The sequence below is a fragment of the Coregonus clupeaformis genome, chromosome 19 (assembly GCF_020615455.1).
Source record: "Coregonus clupeaformis isolate EN_2021a chromosome 19, ASM2061545v1, whole genome shotgun sequence".
Classification (NCBI taxonomy): domain Eukaryota; kingdom Metazoa; phylum Chordata; class Actinopteri; order Salmoniformes; family Salmonidae; genus Coregonus; species Coregonus clupeaformis.
Genome location: NC_059210.1, coordinates 4,924,985 through 4,942,436, shown reverse-complemented (window position 1 = coordinate 4,942,436; position 17,452 = coordinate 4,924,985). Strand labels below are relative to the sequence as shown.

General features: G+C 43.0%; 1 protein-coding gene across 1 annotated transcript in view; it reads right to left on the bottom strand.

Annotated features, from left to right (window-relative positions):
• The window catches only part of LOC121531726 (peroxisome proliferator-activated receptor alpha), a 48,438-nt gene extending 38,194 nt beyond the window's left edge, over positions 1–10,244 (bottom strand). The window contains exon 1 of the mRNA XM_041837130.2: positions 10,094–10,244. The gene's annotated coding sequence lies outside the window, so the exon portion shown is untranslated. The remainder of the gene's footprint in view (positions 1–10,093) is intronic.
• Positions 10,245–17,452: the final 7,208 nt, after the last annotated feature.

Below are 17,452 nucleotides of genomic sequence, written 5' to 3'. Positions count from 1 at the left end.
TGGAGAATAAACTGGATGATCTCTGTTCGAGACTATCCTACCAACGGGCCATTAAAAACTGTAATATCTTATGTTCCACCGAGTCGTGGCTGAATGACGACACGGATAATATACAGTTGGCTGGGTTTTCCGTGCATCGGCAGGACAGAACAGCTACGTCTGGTAAGACGAGGGGTGGGGGTGTGTGTCTATTTGTCAATAACAGTTGGTGTGCGATGTCTAATATTAAGGAAGTCTTGAGGTATTGCTCGCCTGAGGTAGAGTACCTCATGATAAGCTTTAGACCATACTATCTTCCAAGAGAGTTTTCATCTATATTTTTTGTAGCCGTCTATTTACCACCACAAACCGATGCTGGCACTAAGAACGCACTCAACGAGCTGTATATGGCCATAAGCAAACAAGAAAATGCCCATTCATAAGCGTCCGGGGACTAGTGGCCGGGGACTTTAATGCAGACAAACTTAAATGTGTTTTACCTCATTTCTACCAGCATGTCACATGTGCAACCAGAAGAAAACAAACTCTAGACCACATATACTCCACACACAGAGACACATACAAAGCTCTCCCTCGCCCTCCATTTGGCAAATCTGACCATAATTCTATCCCCCTGATTCCTGCTTACAAGCAAAAACTAAAGCAGGAAGTACCAGTGACTTGCTCAATACGGAAGTGGTCAGATGACGCGGATGCTACGCTACAGGACTGTTTTGCTAGCACTGACTGGAATATGTTCCGGGATTCATCCAATGGCATTGAGGAGTATACCACCTCAGTCACCAGCTTCATCAATAAGTGGATCGACGGCGTCGTCCCCATCTTGACCGTACGTACATATCCCAACCAGAAGCCATGGATTACAGGCAACATCCGCACCGAGCTAAAGGCTAGAGCTGCCACTTTCAAGGAGCGGGACACTAATCCGGACGTTTATAAGAAATAAACACAACATGTAAAGTGTTGGTCCCATGTTTCATGAGCTGAAATAAAATATCCCAGAAATGTTCCATATGCACAAAAAGCTTATTTCTCTCAAATGTTGTGCACAAATTTATTTACATCCCTGTTAGTGAGCATTTATCCTGTGTCAAGATAATCCATCCATCTGACAGGTGTGGCATATCAAGAACCTGATTAAACAGCACGATCATTACACAGGTGCACCTTGTGCTGGGGACAATAAAAGGCCACTCTAAGATGTGCAGTTTTATCATACAACACAATGCCACATATATCTCAAGTTTTGAGAGAGAGTGCAATTGGCATGCTGACTACAGGAATGTCCACCAGAGCTGTTGCCAGATAATTTGATGTTCATTTCTCTACCATAAGCCGCCTCCAGCGTCGTTTTAGAGAATTTGGCAGTACGTCCAACTGGCATCACAACCGCAGACCACGTGTATGGTGTCGTGTGGGCGAGCAGTTTGCTGACGTCACGTTGTGAACAGAGTGCCCCATGGTGGCAGCATGAGGCAAATGGTAGTCACACCAGATACTGACTGGTTTTCTGATCTACGCCCCTACTTCTTTTTTTAAGGTATTAGTGACAAACAGATGCATATCTGTATTCCCAGTCACGTGATATCCATAGTTTAGAGCCTAATGAAACTACTTCAATTGACTAATTTGTTTATATGAACTGAAACACAATACAAGCTTTGAAATGATTGCATTTTTATTTTTGTTACATATATTTTTGTTCAGTATATATTTAATTGTTAAGAACTACTACCACATATCACTTCAATTGGTACAGCACACTCACTAATGGGTGCAACAAATATAGCAACTTACAAGGCACACCTTAAAATATGTTAATGAGCAGCGATTCTTCCTCCTCCCACAATATTTCTCCACAATGCACCATCATTTACAGTATGCTGCAGTAAATATATAGCAATACAGTACTTTGTTGAATTGAAAATAAAATCTGCAATTTATAATAGCGCATTTTTAACTATATATATATACTGTATATTACAGCATACCAACTGATATTTAGTGTTTTATATCACTTGCACTTTAGACCTCAACAAAAGCATCTAAACTGACAGTGACTACAGTGCAAAACAGATCAAAAGGACATGGCTAGCCACTCAAACATTAAAGGTTTGAGATTTGCTGCCACTCTGATCTGTCCCCTATATAAACGTAATTGTTAGGGAACCACTATCACATATCACTTTATTTTTTACAGTGGGGAAAAAAGTATTTAGTCAGCCACCAATTGTGCAAGTTCTCCCACTTAAAAAGATGAGAGAGGCCTGTAATTTTCATCATAGGTACACGTCAATTATGACAGACAAATTGAGAATTTTTTTTCCAGAAAAATCACATTGTAGGATTGTTAATGAATTTATTTGCTAATTATGGTGGAAAATAAGTATTTGGTCACCTACAAACAAGCAAAATTTCTAGCTCTCACAGACCTGTAACTTCTTCTTTAAGAGGCTCCTCTGTCCTCCACTCGTTACCTGTATTAATAGCACCTGTTTGAACTTGTTATCAGTATAAAAAGACACCTGTCCACAACCTCTAACAGTCACACTCCAAACTCCACTATGGCCAAGACCAAAGAGCTGTCAAAGGACACCAGAAACAAAATTGTAGACCTGCACCAGGCTGGGAAGACTGAATCTGCAATAGGTAAGCAGCTTGGTTTGAATAAATCAACTGTGGGAGCAATTATTAGGAAATGGAAGACATACAAGACCACTGATAATCTCCCTCGATCTGGGGCTCCACGCAAGATCTCACCCTGTGGGGTCAAAATGATCACAAGAACGGTGAGCAAAATCCCAGAACCACACGGGGGACCTAGTGAATGACCTGCAGAGAGCTGGGACCAAAGTAACAAAGCCTACCATCAGTAACACACTACGCCGCCAGGGACTCAAATCCTGCAGTGCAAGACGTGTCCCTCTGCTTAAGCCAGTACATGTCCAGGCCCGTCTGAAGTTTGCTAGAGTGCATTTGGATGATCCAGAAGAGGATTGGGAGAATGTCATATGGTCAGATGAAACCAAAATAAAACTTTTTGGTAAAAACTAAACTCGTCGTGTTTGGAGGACAAAGAATGCTGAGTTGCATCCAAAGAACACCATACCTACTGTGAAGCATGGGGGTGGAAACATCATGCTTTGGGGCTGTTTTTCTGCAAAGAGACCAGGACGACTGATCCGTGTAAAGGAAAGAATGAATGAGGCCATGTATCGTGAGATTTTGAGTGAGAATGGGGCCATGTATCGTGAGATTTTGAGTGAAAACCTCCTTCCATCAGCAAAGGCATTGAAGATGAAACGTGGCTGGGTCTTTCAGCATGACAATGATCCCAAACACACCGCCCGGGCAACGAAGGAGTGGCTTCGTAAAAAGCATTTCAAGGTCCTGGAGTGGCCTAGCCAGTCTCCAGATCTCAACCCCATAGAAAATCTTTGGAGGGAGTTGAAAGTCCGTGTTTCCCAGCGACAGCCTCAAAACATCACTGCTCTAGAGGAGATCTGCATGGAGGAATGGGCCAAAATACCAGCAACAGTGTGTGAAAACCTTGTGAAGACTTACAGAAAACGTTTGACCTGTGTCATTGCCAACAAAGGGTATATAACAAAGTATTGAGAAACTTTTGTTATTGACCAAATACTTATTTTCCACCATAATTTGCAAATAATTCATTAAAAATCCTACAATGTGATTTTCTGGAAAAAAAATTCTCATTTTGTCTGTCATAGTTGACGTGTACCTATGATGAAAATTACAGGCCTCTCTCATCTTTTTCAGTGGGAGAACTTGCACAATTGGTGGCTGACTAAATACTTTTTTCCCCCACTGTATATATATTTTATATTTTATTCTTCTTTAAAAACAACAATACAATACAATACAATACAGACAATACAAATGGCCACTCCCACTGTGGGTGCTCTGGTCAGAGGGTGTGCTCGCCCCCATCCCGCCCCGAGACGCAGGCACGGCAAGGCCCTACCCCACGGCCCAAAGTGATTTTCCAAGGGTGGGAAAAACCAAGTCCCGCCCGACGCCCAGGTGGGCATGGAAGCGAGCGCACCCATAACTACCCAGACCAGCACACACACCGCTCACAGCATGAAGCCAAACCACAAAACAGAAATAACTAAAAGCAAAACATACAGTAATCCTATGCCCACCCTCACCCCTGATTGGAGGACCTCAAACACTTACACTGTACATTTGTGTATATAATTATTTAAACACTCATCAATTCTACCCTTCAGACAGCCACGAATCAACCCATCTTTCCCAATAAATCATCATTGTAACATTTCCTCTCGCAATAGATCCCTCCATTCTCCCATGGTGCCTCACTAGGGAGAATTGTCTGCAACAATTCTGCCAAAATTGCCCCAAAGATAAATATTTTACCCAAGGCAGCAATGATATTTCCTATTGACTGACTGTGGTCCTTCAAATCCCCCAGCAATACAGTTTCCAGGTCCAACCGCACCCTGATATTATGGCATAACAACCATTCCTGGACCGGACTCCAAAAACAAGCCACCGATGGACAGTACCAAAAGAGATGCTCTATTGATTCTGCTGCATGGCAGAGTCTGCACCGGTCTGACTGTTTAATACCCCATATACTGAGCATTTTTTGTAGCAAGAATTTTATATAATAGCTTATATTGAAAATAACTAATTGATGCATCAGTTGTTGTTTTGTATATCAGTTAATAAACCCGATGCCATGGTATTGGGACATCAAAAATCTGTTCCCAACTATCTTGAATTGTATGCAGCATAGTTGTAAACCCTCTTGACCATAAGTGAAACAGATTTTTTTACAATTTATATTAGTCCTTTTAAGCAATTTATGATTTTTAATTGGTGGAAGACAAACTAGTTCATTCCTTTCTCTTTTAAGTAATTGCCTTTTCCATTTTTGTGGCAGAGCTGCGATGAGTTGGTTATAATTTTGTATTGAGCATACATCTCCATACACATGGATTAATTGGTTGTATGATATATTTCTACCATCATTGTTTACAATGTCATTCATAAACACAATATCTTTCTTATAAATTCTGTCAAAGAAAATGGGTTTATCCTCTATCAGTACATTGGAGTTTAGCCATATTATTTGCTATAATATACAGTGCCTTCGGAAAGTATTCAGACCCCTTGACTTTTTCCACATTGTTACGTTACAGCCTTATTCTAAAATATATTACAGTGCATTCTGAAAGTATTCACAGCCCTTGACTTTTTCCACATTTTGTTACATTACATAAAATTGCTAAAATTGTTTTTTTCCCCTCAATCTACACACAATACCTCATAATGACAAAGCAAAATCAGGTTTGTATAATTTTTTGCAAATGTATAAAAACAATAAACTGAAATATCACATTTACCTAAGTATTCAGACCCTTTACTCAGTACTTTGTTGAAGCCCCTTTGGCAGTGATTACAGCCTTGAGTCTTCTTGGGTATCATGCTACAAGCTTGGCACACCTGTATTTGGGGAGTTTCTCCACTTCCTCTCTGCAGATCCTCTCAAGCTCTGTCAGGTTGGATGGGGAGCGTTGCTGCACAGCTAATTTCAGGTCTCTCCAGAGAAGTTTGATTGGGTTCAAGTCCGGGCTCTGGCTGGGCCACTCAATTACATTCAGAGACTTGTCCCAAAGCCACTCCTCCGTTGTCTTAGCTGTGTGCTTAGGGTCGTTGTCCTATTGGAAGGTGAACCTTCGCCCCAGTCTGAAGTCCTGAGTGGTCTGGAGCAGGTTTTCATCAAGGATCTCTGTGTACTTTGCTCCATTCATCTTTGCCTCGATCCTGACTAGTCTCCCAGTCCCTGCCGCTGAAAAACATCATCACGTCATGATGCTGCCACCACCATGCTTCGCCGTAGGGATGGTGCCAGGTTTCCTCCAGACGTGATGCTTGGCATTCAGGCCAAACAGTTCAATTTTGGTTTCATCAGACCAGAGAATCTTGTTTCTCATGGTCTGAGAGTCTTTAGGTGCCTTTTGGCAAACTCCAAGCGGGCTGTCATGTCCCTTTTACTGAGGAGTGGCTTCCGTCTGGCCACTCTACCATAAAGGCCTGATTGGTGGAGTGTTGCAGAGATGGTTGTCCTTCTGGAAGGTTCTCCCATCTCCACAGAGGAACTCTAGAGCTCTGTCATAGTGACCATCGGGTTCTTGGTCACCTCCCTGACCAAGGCTCTTCTCCCCCGATTGCTCAGTTTGGCTGGGCGGCCAGCTCTAGGAAGAGTCTTGGTGGTTCCAAACTTCTTCCATTTAAGAATGATGGAGGCCACTTTTTCTTGGGGCCCTTCAATGCTGTAAAATTGATTGTTTTAATCCGCATGACAGCAAAGAGACCCCTTTTAAACATTGGATGTGCCTCTCTTAGTAGCCTACTGGAAAACCAGTTTGGATTGAGATATAGTTTCGGTATAAGAGAAGCTTTGAGAGAGAGGTTTAATGCCTTGATATTTAATAGTTTTAACCCTCCAAACTACACTGCTCAAAAAAATAAAGTGAACACTTAAACACATCCTAGATCTGAATGAATGAAATAATCTTATTAAATACTTTATCCTTTACATAGTTGAATGTGCTGACAACAAAATCACACAAAAATGATCAATGGAAATCAAATGTATCAACCCATGGAGGTCTGGATTTGGAGTCACCCTCAAAATTAAAGTGGAAAACCACACTACAGGCTGATCCAACTTTGATGTAATGTCCTTAAAACAAGTCAAAATGAGGCTCAGTAGTGTGTGTGGCCTCCACGTGCCTGTATGACCTCCCTACAACGCCTGGGCATGCTCCTGATGAGGTGGCGGATGGTCTCCTGAGGGATCTCCTCCCAGACCTGGACTAAAGCATCCGCCAACTCCTGGACAGTCTGTGGTGCAACGTGGCGTTGGTGGATGGAGCGAGACATGATGTCCCAGATGTGCTCTATTGGATTCAGGTCTGGGGAACGGGCGGGCCAGTCCATAGCATCAATGCCTTCCTCTTGCAGGAACTGCTGACACACTCCAGCCACATGAGGTCTAGCATTGTCTTGCATTAGGAGGAACCCAGGGCCAACTGCACCAGCATATGGTCTCACAAGGGGTCTGAGGATCTCATCTCGGTACCTAATGGCAGTCAGGCTACCTCTGGCGAGCACATGGAGGGCTGTGCGGCCCCCCAAAGAAATGCCACCCCCACCCCACCGCCAAACCGGTCATGCTGGAGGATGTTGCAGGCAGCAGAACGTTCTCCACGGCGTCTCCAGACTCTGTCACGTCTGTCACATGTGCACAGTGTGAACCTGCTTTCATCTGTGAAGAGCACAGGGCGCCAGTGGCAAATTTGCCAATCTTGGTGTTCTCTGGCAAATGCCAAACGTCCTGCACGGTGTTGGGCTGTAAGCACAACCCCCACCTGTGGACGTCGGGCCCTCATACCACCCTCATGGAGTCTGTTTCTGACCGTTTGAGCAGACACATGCACATTTGTGGCCTGCTGGAAGTCATTTTGCAGGGCTCTGGCAGTGCTCCTCCTGCTCCTCCTTGCACAAAGGCGGAGGTAGCAGTCCTGCTGCTGGGTTGTTGCCCTCCTACGGCCTCCTCCACATCTCCTGATGTACTGGCCTGTCTCCTGGTAGCGCCTCCATGCTCTGGACACTACGCTGACAGACAGAGCAAATCTTCTTGCCACAGCTCGCATTGATGTGCCATCCTGGATGAGCTGCACTACCTGAGCCACTTGTGTGGGTTGTAGACTCCGTCTCATGCTACCACTAGAGTGAAAGCACCGCCAGCATTCAAAAGTGACCAAAACATCAGCCAGGAAGCATAGGAACTGAGAAGTGGTCTGTGGTCACCACCTGCAGAACCACTTCTTTATTGGGGGTGTCTTGCTAATTGCCTATAATTTCCACCTGTTGTCTATTCCATTTGCACAACAGCATGTGAAATTTATTGTCAATCAGTGTTGCTTCCTAAGTGGACAGTTTGATTTCACAGAAGTGTGATTGACTTGGAGTTACATTGTGTTGTTTAAGTGTTCCCTTTATTTTTTTGAGCAGTGTATATAATATATAACTATTAAATTTTTTTGCTGCCACCCTGATCTGTCCCCTATATACACATAATTGTTAGGGAACCACTACCACATCACTTAAATTGGTACAGCATTCGCACTAACATGTGAAACAAATATAGCCGCTTACAAGACACACCTCAAAATATATTAATGAGTAAGAAACAACAATACCACACACCCACTAGTGTTCAAAATGTTTTTGACACTCCAAAAATGCAGTATATTACCGTATTCTGTGGGGATACAGCATTCTCACTCACGGTTGCAACAAATACGGGGCGGCAGGTAGCCTTGCGGTTAAGAGCGTTGAGACAGTAACTGAAAGGTCGCTGGTTCGAATCCCTGAGCCGGCAAGGTGGAAAAATCTGCCCCCAAGAACAACTGCTTCCGGGTGTCGATTAAGGCAGCCCCCCGCACTTCTCTGATTCAGAGATTGGGTTAAATGTGGAGGACACATTTGGTTGAATGCATTCAGTTGTGCAACTGACTAGGTATCCCCTTTCCCCAAATATAGCTTCTTTAAGGCACACCTTAAAATATGTCAGTCTCCCTAAACTGAATACAGTAGGTTACCGTAGAATGCACAAGACCTTTCTGTAAACACTAGAATGCACAGTAAAATACCATAAATGTGTTTTACAGTATGAATTATGGTGCATTGTGGGAGGGGAGTCTCTGACAATGCACCATAATTAATACTGTAAAACACATTTATGGTATTTTACTGTGCATTCTACAGAAAGGTCTTGTGCATTCTACGGTAATTTATTGTATTCAGTTTATACAGTATCATACTGTTGATTAATACAAGTTACTGATAAAATTACAAAATGTCTAACAGTATATCCTTACCAAGCCTTACAGAGAATACTGTGACCCATGTGTACCAAATTCAGAAAAATGGTGGATGACTAAAAGAAGGCAACAAATGGGTTAAAATCTCAACAAGCCTGGATGTGGAAAAACCCAGGCAGCATTCCTGTAGCTTGGGGGACTAGGACAGGTACAGCAGGATTTGGGTCAAGTTTCAGACTCACAGAGGAAGTGTGCAATTTGGCACTGAATGCCACCCTCAGAATGTGGGGTCACAGTCAGGGTCTGTCATTATCAACGGTGACCCTGGAGCAATTGGGGTTATGTACCTTCCTCAAGATTTTTCACCTTGTCGGAATGGGGTATCGAACCCAATACTCTAACCTCTAGGCTACCTGCCGCTCCAACAACTGTCCTCCCAGACACATATTTTAGCTCTATCACTGATTATGTCCTCAACACCGCCTCTCACCCCTATTTGACATATCAAGACTAACTTCAAAGTGTAGGCTAAATGGTGTATGTGACAATAAAACATATGTTTTTTATCTCAACATAACACTATACTCATTCTGAACACAATTATTACAGAGTTATTCTGCAATGAGAAACATCCTGAACATTTTCTATAAGTTAAATGCATATCCTAAAATAAAACATATCTCTCAAGCTCCAATTATACGGTAAGGCTCCACTAGAGCAAACATTTGTTACTTTGATTCAACGAGTGTGCAGTGCAACATGTAGCTTAGGCTATGCGTGGGAGAAATAACTTAACAATGTCATGCATGTGCAACTTGGAGTATAAGAATGCACTAAACTCACGTTACAAAACTCTCATGGTCAGTTTTATATACATTACTCATAGTAGTAACTCACTACTGGAGTTATGAACAGCTTTACATCACAAAAAGCATGTATCGATATGTGCCGGCGTATAATTATACAACAACAATGGCCCCAGATAACTTGTTGCAACACTATCCATTCATAGATATTTATATTATTTTGCTGAAACTACATATATGAATGGGATAAATTCCCTCAAAAACATCAGTCGATGAACACAGTCAAATTCGAATCTTAATATTTCAATTCAATGTCAAAACCATATAGGAATTATATGATATCAGTCATGAAGTAATGCAATTCACATCAATATGTGCAGTCATAAAGCGCTCAAATTGATCTACCTTACAGTGGACAGCCCGATCTGAAGCCGCCATACGGTCAGAAATCTCGGTGCGTTGAGAAGCTGTCAGTGCGAGATCCGGAGGAACAAGGAGGGGAAAAATAGTCCCCTTCTACACGTCCTTGTTTGTCTCCTAAACAGCGCTGTCGCTATCAAAATCCCCCACAACACAGCACACAGAGCGCGATCCACCCGCCGGAACTGACGTAATAACTGACAGCCGCTGCAAAAGAAGCACACACCCCCCTGACACACCTATCATTTCAGCGAATAGAAAGAGTTCATTAAAATATCTCAATTGTATAATCCTAGCGTCCTCGCGCCTCGTCTCCTTCTCAACACCCATTGGATGAGAAAGCCAGATGTCCCTCCTCTCTGACCTTCTCCTCCAATAGGTTTTGAAGGAGGTGAGGAGAGAGGACTCGAGAAGTATGCAATTGAGATATTTTAATCCTTGATCACGACGCCCCCTAACAATGAAATGACAGGAGGGAGCAAGGCAAGAATAGTCCGCATAATCCAACTGTGTCCACTAGTCGCTGTTTGCCTATGTAAATTTAGTAGGAAAGAATGTCACAGAAGCATTAATAACACTAAATATGGGCATTATAATAACTTTTATGCTCTACTTTTATGCCCTCATATCTACATTTACTCAATGTTTTTATGTTTATATACCTGTATTACCATGTTATAAACATAAACACACGCATACATAAACACACAGGTCATTATTGTAAAAGATGATGTGTTCTCAATGATTTACCTGTTAAATAAAAGCAAAATAAACACACACACACATTCCACTTCACTTGCCCCCTACTACGTGCCCTGAATCCTGTGTCATGCCCCCCTTCTGCCTCCACAGCTCACCACTGGCCCAAGAGAGTACACTCAGAATATGATGGGTTATTTTTGACTCAGCCAGTTGGGTCACTTGAAACCCTTGTTCACATTGGCAGTTTGAAGTGACTCAAATCCTATTTATTTGCATATCCGACATGAATCTGTTATTTTTCATTCAGTTTGAACAGCCAAAAAGCACATGGAATCTGATATTTCAAGCCACATTTCAAACCACCTTTGTAGGTGGTTTGAAGTCAGATACAAATCTGATTCCTGGCCATGTGACTTGTGTCTGAACGGTCAAATCTGATTTATTTAACCTCAAGTGGCTTTTAGACTGTTGTTTGACATATCTTGTTGCTTGCTAGCTACTCTGTTGACAGTTTGACAAGAACATGTGGTAGCTAAATATCTTGTTAATTGTTTACAAAGAAATTAGTGAATGTGCTAGAAAGCTAAACTGCTACCTAGCTAGCTAGTTAACTGCTGTGGTTAGCCAAAAATGATTCATTTTGAAAGTTGGATCATCTTATCCTTTGAGGCTTTAAAAGTGTTCGTACACTATAATTTTGAACATTCAAAGCAACTGGGAAACGTCCATGGCAGGCATTGTTGCCACCTTAGCTTGCTACATAACTTCTGAGCGATAGGAAGCATAAGCACCACCACCAATCAACCTACACCACTGCGCACACACCTGTTGTTACTATGATCACTAGCGTAGCCATGTCAGCAAATTACTGCTGTCTGAACACACACAAATCCGAATTGGTCACTTGTAACTTGCTGTTTGGACAGTCAGTAGTCCAAAACGGATTTGAAAAACATAACTGGTTTGAGCATTAAGGCCTGCAGTGTGAACAAGGCTTTAGTTGGGTTATTGAGCTATGATCCACAGCGTCAGATCAGAAGACCACCCATGAGAGTAAATGTAATTCTGGGTAATCTGTTCTGTTGTATTGTCAACACATGTTAAGGGTGAGCACTGACACTTTTGTAGCTTAATGAGTCTTACACAAGTTGAGTGTATCCAAATGTTGGGATAGTTACCACTTTGTTATGATATTTAAACAATGTTATTAATTGTATATTAAAGGTACCGAACAGTGATTCTGATTCCCATGTAACATAGCTTTTTGAGTGACAAAAATATCACCCTAAATATTTGTTTTGGATAGAAATGCTACATTTTGTAGAAAAAGTACTTTACCTCTCATGTCTGACTACTAGGAAGTTATTAAAGACAGGCTGAGTGGGCAGGGGGCTTATATTCATGAGTGTCCTTAACTGACAGCTCTTGGAAACACCTATGTAAAGCAACTTGAATGCAGTGAGCATCTGCCATGTTGCTTGTGATGTAGTTTACAGCAGCACTGATGGATGTGTTGACTTGGCAACTGAATCTGAGTTTTGAACGACCCTCCCCCCCCTTTTGTTCTATGCTGGCTGAAGACCTAGCTAGCCAGTAACTAGCTAACACCAGACACAGATTAATAGGGAAACATATAAGTATCTTTGCCATAGATGAAAACTGTAAACTTGTATTTATATTTGCTGACACCTTACAGTCAAATCTTGGCACCAGTAGAGTAGCTATCTAGCTATATAAATCACACCCTTCTGCAAACACACCTTCTCCGACGTTGGTTACAAGGCGTAATTTATTTAAATTAGGTAGAAGAATATCATGTTACCATTGGCATATTAAAATGAGAGAGTTAGGGTGATGTCACCCTATGCCCTTACTAATCCCGCCTCCTGAATACACAAGGGAGAGGACCATTAACTTTATGATCAAACTTTATTTTTCATACTCTGAGCTTGTTTAATCCAAGTACCATCAAAAGTAAAGAAAAACATGATTTTGAATGCTCATGACATTTAAAAGATGAAATATACAAAAACATTGAAGGGAACTTAACTGTTGCAGTGTACAAACATCACATGATGAACAGGAATGACATGTATGCTCACAGGTGGCCAAAAATACCTATTTGAAAGCAACACCCCTGATAGGCCACACCTCCTAAAAATAACCTATGGATTACATCAAAAAAGACATCCAGCATGTAAGTGAATAAAAAACTGATGGTTAAATTAACCATGTTTGGGTAATCCAAAGGTGTGGCCTATAGGGGGCTTTCAGATAGTTATTTTTGGCTATTCATGAGAGTAAATGTCATTCATGTTCATCATGTTAAGTTTGTGCACTACAAGTTCCAACTTTTCTTCAATATTTTTGCACATTACACCTTTTAATCTAAAATGCAAATTTAACATGACATGGCGGATGGTCTCCTCCCAGCTGATGGAGCCATCTCCATCCCTCAGGAAGGTGACCCCAAGCAGCTTGTTGGTCTCCGTTTTTCTGTTTCACCTGATAATTAATTGCACACACCTGGTGTCCCAGGTCTAAATCAGTCCCTAATTAGAGGGGAACAATGAAAAAATGCAGCTGAAATGACTTCGAGGTCCAAAGTTGAGTTCAAGGGCTCTAGGTAGATGATGTACAGCAGAGGGGTTAAGGGGCAGCCTTGGCGTACGCCGGATCTGATGGGAAATGGGTCTGTGAGGGTGTTGTTTATCAGAACTCTGCTTGTGAAGTTCTGGTAGCAGTAATTACCCCAACATGGGAAAATACAGTGCATTCGGAAAGTATTCAGACCCATTGACCTTTTCCACATTGTTACGTTACAGCCTTATTCTAAAATTGAATATATTTTTCCCTCATCAATTTACACACAATACCCCATAATGACAAAGCAAAAACAGGTTTTTATAAATTTGTGCTAATATATAAAAAACTGAAATATTACATTTACATAAATATTCAGACCCTTTACTCAGTACTTTGTTGACGCACCTTTGGTAGCGATTACAGCCTCGAGTCTTTTTGGGTATGACACTACAAGCTTGGCACACCTGTATTTGGGGAGTTTCTCCCATTCTTCTTTGCAGATCCTCTCAAGCTCTGTCAGGTTGGATGGGGAACATTGCTGCACAGCCAGAGATGTTCGATCAGGCTCTGGCTGGGCCACGCAAGGACATTCAGAGACTTGTCCCGAAGCCACTCCTTGGAAGGTGAACCTTCACCCCAGTCTGAGGTCCTGAGCGCTCTGGAGCAGGTTTTCATCACACCAGAAGTGGCGCGGAGGAAGGACTAAAGTTCTAGTCCTAAGCCCGGAGTGAGTAGGCCACAGGGGAGTACCATCACTGACCTCCGGGTCTTGGGCTTCCAGGTGTGTCTGTTTGCTGCTCAGGTTGTCCTTCCTCTCCTCTGCAGATCCAACACCAGTCCCGGTTCCAGGTTTCCTCCAGACGTGACGCTTGGCATTCAGGCCAAAGAGTTCAACCTTGGTTTCATCAGACCAGAGAATCTTGTTTCTCATGGTCTGAGAGTCTTTAAGTACCTTCTGGCAAACTCCAAGCGGGCTGTCATGTGCCTTTTACTGAGGAGTGGCTTCCGTCTAGCCACTATACCATAAAGGCCTGATTGGTGGAGTGCTGCAAAGATGGTTGTTTTTCTGGAAAGTTCTCCAATCTCCACAGAGGAACTCTAGAGCTCTGTCAGAGTGACCATCGGGTTCTTGGTCACCTCCCTGACCAAGGCCCTTCTCCCCCGATTGCTCAGTTTGGCCGGGCGGCCAGCTCTAGGAAGAGTCTTGGTGGTTCCAAACTTCTTCCATTTAAGAATGATGGAGGCCACTTTGTTCTTGGGGACCTTCAATGCAGCAGACATTTTTTGGTACTCTTCCCCAGATCTGTGCCTCGACACAATCCTGTCTCGGCGCTCTATGGACAATTCCTTTGACCTCCTGGCTTGGTTTTTGCTCTGACATGCACTGTCAACTATTGGACCTTGTTTTATTTTATCAATTTTAGAATAAGGCTGTAACGTAACAAAATGTGGAAAAAGTGAAGGGGTCTGAATACATTCCGAAGGCTCTGTACATAGGCACTTAGGGTACATTTTATTTGGTTATTCCAAAATTCATTAAAGTATAAAATTAGGTCAAATTAAATCCATAATTAATTAAAAATTCCAAATAATAAAAACTTCAAACAATAAGTAATCAATCTAAATTAGAGAAATAAAAAAGGGTCATCCAATCAAACAAAAGGTGGTTCAGAGGGTACGAGGGGTCTGGACTGAGGCTGGCTGGTTTACTGCTGTGTGGGATCAGGGGCATGGAGGGCTAAGGGATGTGGATCTGGGTCATTACGGAGCAGGGGGGAGGAGTCAAGGGCAAAAGGGGGTATGGTAAGGGAGTCTGGGGCCATTGGTGGTGAGAGTGGGGAATCAGGGACAGTAAGGGGTAGCAATCAGAGGAAGTAATGGGGGGTGGGTATCATGAGGGGTCTGGGAGGGGGAGACGATTTGTCGAAGGGGATAGGGGGTTTGGCTGGTCGTGTTTGCTGCTGTCGGGTTTGGGTTCTGGTGTGGTCTTCTGGGCTGGTCTCTTGTTGGTCTGTTGTTTGTCTGGTCTTTTCCGTTTGGTCATTTTTGTCCAGTTTGGGTCGTCGTCATCTAAGAACTGGAACTAGAACTGGTGAGGGGTTCTTCCCGTCGTATGACCTCTCTCGAAACCGGCTCCCCTTTGACCAGGGGTTTGGAGGGCGTGGAGGTGGCAAGGAAGGGATTTGTTGGGGGTGCAAAGGTGGAGTGGCCGGCAGGGTTGGGTGCTGTTGGGTGGTGACAGGTATGGGGGCCGTTTGAGACATCTTAGTTGGTTGGTTGTGTGGTGCCTGCGGAAAGTTCTGGGTCTGGGTCTTCGTCCAGGACCCTCCTAGCCGCTGACTTGAGGGTGGCGAACCTGCTTAACCAAACTTGTATGTCGTAGTCCTTTGAAACTGTACTGTAACTACCTTGGATTCTGTGTCGGAAAGTGGGTATGCTCAGAGTTTGTTAAATGGGGCTGAATCTTTGCACTTTCTGAATTTTGACCAAAACGGTTCTAGTAACTGGGGTGTCCTGAAACTGCCTTCAAATGATTCTTGTGGCGCTAGGGGTTTCACCAGGCAGTTCAGGTCAGACGGCACAAAGCCCATACCTCTCTGGAGAACTGCCCTGCTGAATTCCAGTCTGGTCATCGTTTCTGGTCTGGCAGTTGTTGTTGCTGCTCCTGCTGTTCCCCGGCGATTGGCGGCTCCGTCCTCGGAAGCCTCCTTGTTGGAGATTAGCGTCAGCCTCACCGCGTTGTAGTGGCACATCGAAATATGTATTTAAATTACTTCTGAGCATTTTGTCATTTGTATTACACTGGGATGAACTGCACTCCAATGTATTTTGTAACAAGATACTTCCGAGAGCTGTAACTTGTATTTTAAAAATACCAAATACTTTCTATTTTTAAAAAATCTAGCAGTTCACTATGGTCCCCTTTCACCTTGCATTGGTGTCAGAAGTCTGATGGCACTATGGTGTGATAAGAGCATCTGCTAAGTGAACTAAATATAAATGTGTATGTAAAAATTGACAATTGCAAAGCATGCTGAGGATTATTCCAATAAGCTCCACCCCGAAAACAAGGTTTTGTCTAGAAGGGATACATATTTTGTCAAAATGGACGTTTCATAGTATGTTTAGGACGTAGCAGGTTAGGACAATTAGGTTAAGCTGTATCCCATCTAGCCATGACCCCGAAACAAGGCCAATAATATACTGAACAAAAATGTAAACACAACATGCAACAATTTCTAAGATTTTACAGTTCATATAAGGAAATCAGTAAATTCATATAAGGAAATAAATAAATTATGTCCTAATCTATGTATTTCACATGACTAGGAATACAGATATGCATATGTTGGTCACAGATACCTTTAAAAAAAGGTAGGGGCGTGGATCAGAAACCCAGTCAGAATCTGGTGTGACCAACATTTGCCTCATGCAGCGCAACACATCTCCTTTGCATAGAGTTGACCAGGCTGTTGATTGTAGCCTGTGGAATGTTGTCCCACTCCTCTTCAATGGCTGTGCGAAGTTGCTGGATATTGGCGGGAACTGGAACACGCTATTGTACACATTGATCCAGAGCATCCCAAACTTGCTCAATGGGGGACATGTCTGGTGAGTATGCAGGCAATGGAAGAACTGGGACATTTTCAGCTTCCAGGAATTGTGTACAGATCCTTGCGACATGGGGTTGTGCATTATCATGCTGAAGCATGAGGTGATGGCGGTGGATGAATGTCACGACAACGGGCCTCAGGATCTCGTCATGGTATCTCTGTGCATTCAAATTGCCATAGATAAAATGCAATTGTGTTCCTTGTCCGTAGCTTATGCCTGCCCATACCATAACCCCACCGCCACCATTGGGCACTCTGTTCACAACATTGACATCAGCAAACCACTCACCCACAAGATACCATACACGTGGTCTGCGGTTGTGAGGCTGGTGAGACGTACTGCCAAATTTTCTAAAACGACGTTGGAGGTGGTTTATGGTAAAGAAATGAACATTACATTCTCTGGCAACAGCTCTGGTGGACATTCCTGCAGTCAGCATGC